Below are 7,500 nucleotides of genomic sequence, written 5' to 3' on the forward strand. Positions count from 1 at the left end.
AGAAGAAAGAAATGAAAGAAGGAAGCGAGAGAGCAAAACGGAGGAAAGAAGGAATAAAAAAAAAACAAAAAAACTAAAGGATAAATCACATAATGAATAATAAATGAATGAAAGAAAGGAATGCTTGATTGAAAGAAAGAATAAAAGAATAATTGAATTGAAGAGACGAATTGAAGAAAGAATCAAAGCAAAACAGAGAGTAAAGGAAATAATGAATTCAACCAAAAAGTGAGTAAAATCAGTAATGGATCTAAATAAGAAGTGAACGAAAGAAAGAATGAGTGAGTGAATGAGAGAAAGAGGCACCAAAGACAAGAAAAGCTAGCGTCCCCCCCCCCCCCGCACGCCCAAACTACGTGTGTGATTCACGCTGTGTTCTTGCACGTTCGTTTCCTTGGCTTTTCATTTGATCCAATTCTCTTTTTTATTGGATTTTTGCTTATCTTTTTTCGTTCGGAGGAGAATGTTGTTTTTGTGGTGGTCTTGCCTGTTGCTAGTTCGTTTACGAGTACGTTTTTCTGTATTCTTTATAGAAAAAATATACATATTTTTGTTTTGTTTTTTCTGCTTGATTATTTTTAGTTGTTTTCGTTCTTTTGTTTGTGCATAAAAATCAGCTTAACTTTTATTATCCTCTTTTTGGAAACTGATTCATGAATATGTATTTTCCAAAGAATGCTCTAGTACGGTTAACTATTTAACGTATCCATTTTTTATTTCTCGATCTACTCCTTTTTCCATCAAACTCTTAATCCATCTGCTAATGTATCTATTTATATCCTATCATCTATCTATCAGTCGATCTACAATATATCTAAACATAACTCTGTCTAAATCTTGATATTATGTATCTATCTTTCTACACACACACACACACACACACACAGTGATTACTGATGTTCAGTTAAAAGGCGACAGAGAGCTTAGCCACGTGTCTCACCCATTTCCCGAGGAGCGAAAATAGTTGGAATTTCATGATTGGAAATGAAATGCCATGTACGAAATCCTGACGTAAAAAACATAGCACGAAAGGCGTTAGAACACATTAAGGAAACGTTAAACGTTGCGGGAAACGATATTTCAACGTTTTACTAAAAAAAAAAAGAAAAAGAAAAAAGAAAAAGAAAGAAAAAACAAACAAACAAAAAACTAGACGATCTAGATTTTGTTCAGTGCTGATTGGTGGGTTTACTTATCCATCTATTGGAATTTCGGTACATAAATCTATCCATCTATCTATCCATATCTTTATCTAATTACCAGTCTCTATGAATCTCCTTCTATCTGCCAATAAATCATTCTTTCTGTACATTTATATACATCTATCTATCTACATATCAACCTATTCATATATCTACCAGCCTGTCTCACTGTATATCTAATCAGACGTCATCCTATCTACTTATGTATCTACCCATCAAGTATATCACACATTTTCTTTATTTATCTATCTCTTCATTCCCCTATGTATGTATCTCTCTACCTATCTACCTATTCATACATCAACCAGTCTGTCCCTCTCTCTCTCTTTTTTTCCTCACTCTCTTTCTCTCTCTCTCTCTCTCTCTCTCTCTCTCTCTCTCTCTCTCTCTCTCTCTCTCTCTCTCTCTCCCTCTCTCCCTCTCTCTCTCCCCCCCCCCCCCCCCTCTCTCTCTCTCTCTCTCTCTCTCTCTCTCTTTCTATCTCATTCTCTTCCCCTATCTATCTATCTACTTCCACTCGCGCACATACCGCGGACTGGCATCTACAGGGCCAAGTGATCGGGTAAGTAGGTCACTTCTCTCGCACTTAACATTCTCTGACATGTTTACAACGTGTAGGAAAGCGACATATATTCCTTCTGCACGTGTTTGTAAGCCTCAGCTGTTTAGAGTCATATCTTTTTATGAAGGGCTTTAAGGTATATTGATTTGTGATTTTTGTTTGGTTGATTATAATATTGTTGTATTGAGTTCTCTTGTATCATTTTTACTTGTCTGTTTTTTGCAGCACAATTATAAATAAATGTATACTCACGTGAAATATTCCACGAGTAAGGTGGGAGAAATGTGGTTTAATCCTATGACAGGTTTCATTGGCACGTGACAGGGAATTTACAAGTAGAAACGACACTAATGAGTTTGATTATATATTTATACCTTTAACCCCTCGAAAAAAGAGTTAATTACTTCCTTAATTTTCCAAATATATTCCCCCTTAAAAAAGACTCACGAATTTCTTAAAAAAAGAAGTTTCTCCTTCCATAAATCACCTGTCAAAAACAGGTGACAAAATGACTGACCCAAATTACTCTTTCCTCGTTCGTTAAGAAGAGGGCATTGATTTAGGTTAAGAGGAAAATGGAGTTTGAATTAGATCTACACTGATCTACATTAGATCATCAAATTAATTAAAAGACAGATTAGATATATTCTAGTTAAGATTTAAGTGCATCGGCACGTGCAATATATGTTGTCAAAGACTAGAGTGAAAACAGACATGACATTTTTTTGACAAATAAATTAAGAATTATATAGACTGCTTTATCACTGAACTACTTCATTCTACTGTTAGAATAATAAAATAGACTTTACATATATCTTTATGCTTCCATAAGCATGACAGCTAAAAAAAGCTCAGACGGTTCATGTAATCACTAGGAGAGAGAGAGAGAGAAAAAAAAAAAAAAAATGTAACACATTTTTTCTCTGGCAAAGACGTTAATAAGAATAACACATTCGTTAATGACTTATTTCATTATATTGTTCGTGACTGAAGATGCATTTCCTTATTGCATTCTATTACTGTTGTGTCACTTCCGATCTTGTTTTTAGAATGATTAATTAAATTTGAGACAGAAATTAAATTTAAAAGAGAATAGTCAATATTTTCTTCTCATCGCAAAAAAGTGTGTGCATGTGGGTGAATGTTTGCATGAATGCATGCGAATAAATGTGTGTGTGTGTGTGTATGTGTGTGTGTATGCAATTGCACGTGCTTGTGTATGCTTTATGTTATTTCCATTGACGTAACAACTGATTGCCTCAACGAATGCATGACACAAACCGGATATATCAAAAATGGATCGAGATCTGTCATGACTTGCAGATAGTTTACTAAAAGCATACACGTTAATGCTTTCCATTATGCACTATCTCTTCTAGGCAAAACAAATGCATTTTGAGTCAGCGAAAAAAAGAAAAGAAAAGAAAAGAAAAGAAAAAATAATGTTTGCAATACATTTTCGAAAATGTTTCTGCTTCCTTCTTCAACCTCTCCTCTTCCGTCTGATGTTCGTTCTCTTCCCCATTCTCTCCTTCTTCTTAAACAAATTTATCTCTTCCTCCTCCTCCTTCTCCACCTCTTCTTCCTCCTCCTCCTCCTCCTCCTCCTCCTCCTCCTCCTCCTCCTCCTCCTCCTCCTCCTCCTCCTTCTCCACCTCCTCCTCCTCCACCACCTCCTCCTCCTCCACCACCTCCTCCTCCTCCACCACCTCCTCCTCCTCCACCACCTCCTCCACCTCCTCCTCCTTCTCCACCTCTTCTTCTTCCTTAAATACGAATCACAAAAAAGGTGTTTACTAGGAGATATATAGATTATTTGTGCTGGCATTGGTTTGTGGATACACGTGCCAAGGTCATGCTAGCGAACGAGCAATTAAAGAGGAAAAGAGGCTGTTGGAACTGCTGGTAGCTCGTGTTTCTTCTTCCATATTGAAAGCTTTAGAGTTTTATTTTTTTCATTTTAATTATTATTATTATTGTTATTATTATTATTATTATTATTATTATTATTATTATTATTTACATTTAAAGGTAGTAGAGCTATTGTTTTTTTCCTTTTCTTTTAGAGATACGGTGCTATTGTTTAGAGCTAGAGTATATTTAGAGACATAGAGGCATACATCTAGAGACATAGCGAGGACTTTAGAGCTAGAGTTTTATAGCTAAAATTAGTATTTTTAGAGTTATAGAGCCATATTCATTTTTAGATATTGAAGCTAATAATGTCTTTACTATGTTGTTCTCTAGCTATATATTTAGAGTTAGAGCTATTGTTTTAAGTATTGGAACTATATATTTTTCTTCGTCCGTTCTTCGCTAACTCTAACACATCGTAAAAGGCAACGCTTGTAGGCGTGCCTCTCCGCCCATGCCTTCAGATCTGCTTCCCACGTGAGGCAAGGATGCTGAGAGCCTGAGCAGCTTGTAATATCTGTGGGCGTGTGAATTACACAATCATCTGTGGGTATGAGCGATATGCAGTTCGTTGTGGGCGTATGCAGCGCTAAATCTGTCATGGTGACGCAACTCCTTCACTGAACTTTTTTTCGTTATACTGTCAAGTTAATTCGCTCTCTTACCCCCCCTCCCCTTTCTCTCTCTCTCTCTCTCTCTGCTCTTCTTCGTCTCTCTATTTCTGTCTCTCTCTATATATCCTCGGCGTTCTTTCTCTGTCTCTCCATCTCTCTCCTCTCCTCTCCATCGCCTTTCCACCTTCTTTTCTCTCTCTCTTCCACCCTCTCTTCCTACCCCTTTCCCTTGATCGATCTATCAACGTATATCTCTTATCAATCAGTCTTAACTATCCAATCAACTTCTGATATGAAGGGAATCAACATTGGGTTTGATATCACATGTTATCACTCGTTTGGCTTGGTTCCGAGCGTGAATTACGTCGCCTGTGCATCTGCTTTGCGCAATTGCGTGCAGAAGGCAAGGCGTATCTGACACACTGTAGTTTTTGAGATAATGTTTTAATAGATTTTGAAAAATAAGGCATCCATAAATTCAGAAACTTATATGAAAGTACGCGCACTTACAAATAATATACACAGATGCAAAACACACACACACACGTACACACACACCCACGCACACACACACAGACACACCCACCCCCACACACACAAACACACACACACACACACACACACACACACACAGACACACCCACCCCCACACACACATGAAACGAGAGAAACCACGCACATTGGCAACCACACCCACACACACACAAAAATGACTCCCACACCCGCGGGCGTGTACTAAGAATACTGAAGCTACACTGCAAAATGATATCAAATACACTTTATATCCGCCAAGCCGATACTGCCGCCAAGAATGCTTTTATCTTATATAATGGTGCAACATCGCAGAGTGTCGACACGGTTTCCAAAACGCAGATATCATCATCAATTTTCAACAATTTAGTGAATACATTTTATTTCGATTGGCTTCACCTAACCCCCCTCCCCCTCCTCCTCCCCCCCCACCCTGCAAGCCTCACGTCACACAAAGCGCTTACATAAGTTTGTCAAGCGGGTGTTTCTGTGTCACGTCACATTTGCGTCACTTTCGCCCTAAGGAACATGACATCTATGTATCTTTTGAGATGGATTGGTCTGTCACGTCACGTTGCGTTACGGTTTGTTATGTTATCGTATCATACGTTATGTTGAGGTGTGGCATCTCGGCCAGACGATCTCGCCCAGTTATATATGTATATACATATACATATATTCACACACACACACACACACGCACGCACATAAACACACACACACACGCGCGCGCGCGCGCATACATACAAACAAACACACACACACACACACACTCACACACACACAAACACACACACACACACTCACACACACACAAACACACACACACACAGTATTTCATAAACATGTATATTGAAACAAAATCTTATATTGCAGATTTTTATATAACAAATCCCGCGCACATTGCACTGAAAGTAGAAAAAAAGAGAAAGATTCACTTTACAGAATTCCACAGCAGTTCATTTTTCACCAAAGGGCTATTGATAACCAACAAAGTTTATCTTACAGGCAGCGTGAATATTTTTAGAGTGGCTTCAGGTCTGAAGGAGTAGAACTTTCCAGCTGATTCCGGCTTACAGCTTCTTTTCATTGATCATTACAATGCAGAATTTATTGCTTTTATATCTCCTTCAACTAGTTTTTTAAAAATCCTTTGCTAAGTATTTTTTCTATGTTTCTGTCATTACTGATTTCCGGTTCACTACCATTACATCCTACAATCCTTTCGAAAACTTGTATGATACAAACACAATAACCACAGACAGACAAAATATCTTCCTAAAAAGACAAAAACCAAAACACAATCTTTATTTTTCCCAAGTCAGTCAAAAATGTCGTCAATTTCCGAGCCAGCGTCAGCGAGAGGTAAGCTGCCTTTCTGTGCATTCAAGCAGCGAGAAACGTTTATGCAGTTGAAAATGCATCCTAACTCTCCATCCTATGACGTAAAGCTAGAAAGTGCTTTCAATCTGTCTATTCAACTATAATGCATGTGTACGTATCACAACAGCAGAGACATCCCGGCAGTTGCCATAAAGACCACGTTAAGACCAGGAGCAAGAATAGGCGCAGAGGTCTTTCGGAGCTTCCGCCGTGCATGTCTGTATAAGTCAATACCAGCAAAGGCTGTAACAGGAAATGTAAACAGCTATATCGGCGTGGCTTGACAAGGGGAGGGTATGTTAGCCAGTTTGGCACGTCTGATATGACACTTCCTTCTCTTCGGTCGATGTGGGTGATGGCAGAGAGATGAGTGATGAATCGCATAATCTTATGATGAATTAGATCAGTTTTTTATGTTTTTTCTTTGTGATGAATTGCGTTTTGGGATAAGTTTTGATGAAAGAATTTGTGGGTTCCGGTGGCTGAATTGGATGAGGTTGATGAGATGAATCGTCCGTGGTTTTCCGCAGACGCATTTTGAGATGAATCTTGATGACAGGGACGGAAGGTGTGGTCGCAGGCCGGTCCAGGACCTTGGAGTTAAGCCCCAAGCGACCAAGGAGATTCGGCGCGAAGTGTCGCATGAATGGGCATCACGAGCCGACGCCTCGATCACAAGACAAACCTCTTCCACTGCAAAAAAGATGAATTCGAGGTGGATTTCGCAAATGTCTCACTTTTCAACGAACTCTTTTTTTCTGCAGATAGTTACTTTTTCTTGCCCTCGCATTGTCATGGTAGAATATTTATTCCTTCCTCCATTCACCAACCAGTTCTTGATAGAATGATAAAATGAGCCTCTGCATCAACCGTCTCTTGTGTTCTCTCCTCCGGCACTTCGCTCTAATCCTGCGGCTGTTGTAGATTGCGTGTTCACACCTCGGCTCACACACACACACACATATAAGCGATACCGCACATCCCTCTGGCTTTACGGGGTCTTCAGAGGCACATATTTTCACTGTCTCACTGTAATCACTGCAGGAGGAAGAGGTTCCTTGGGCAACGAAAGTCTATGGCACCGAAGAGCAAGGTCAGCTGTGACTCTGACTTTGCAGGTCGCTCGTGATCTCTCCTTAAGGTCCTGGACCGGCCTGGGTCGAGAGAGACCAAGACCCTTTTTCATCGGGAGGGAAAATCACTTACCTTTTCTCTCGCTTGGCGAAAGAGGCCGAAGCCTTTTCGTGAGTGGAGGGGAAGAGACTTACCTTCTCTCTTTCAAAGGCGAGTCGAAC

At 39.5% G+C, this 7,500-nt stretch overlaps 1 protein-coding gene across 1 annotated transcript in view; it reads right to left on the bottom strand.

The window, feature by feature from the left end:
* The window catches only part of LOC122246372 (uncharacterized), an 81,447-nt gene that overhangs the window by 73,822 nt on the left and 125 nt on the right, over positions 1-7,500 (bottom strand). The window contains exon 1 of the mRNA XM_043004916.2: positions 7,474-7,500. This exon is cut by the window's right edge and continues 125 nt beyond it. The gene's annotated coding sequence lies outside the window, so the exon portion shown is untranslated. The remainder of the gene's footprint in view (positions 1-7,473) is intronic.

The sequence above is a fragment of the Penaeus japonicus genome, unplaced genomic scaffold (genome assembly GCF_977035675.1).
Source record: "Penaeus japonicus unplaced genomic scaffold, GWHDUDI00000001_assembly GWHDUDI00000034, whole genome shotgun sequence".
In the NCBI taxonomy this organism is placed as follows: Eukaryota; Metazoa; Arthropoda; class Malacostraca; order Decapoda; family Penaeidae; genus Penaeus; species Penaeus japonicus.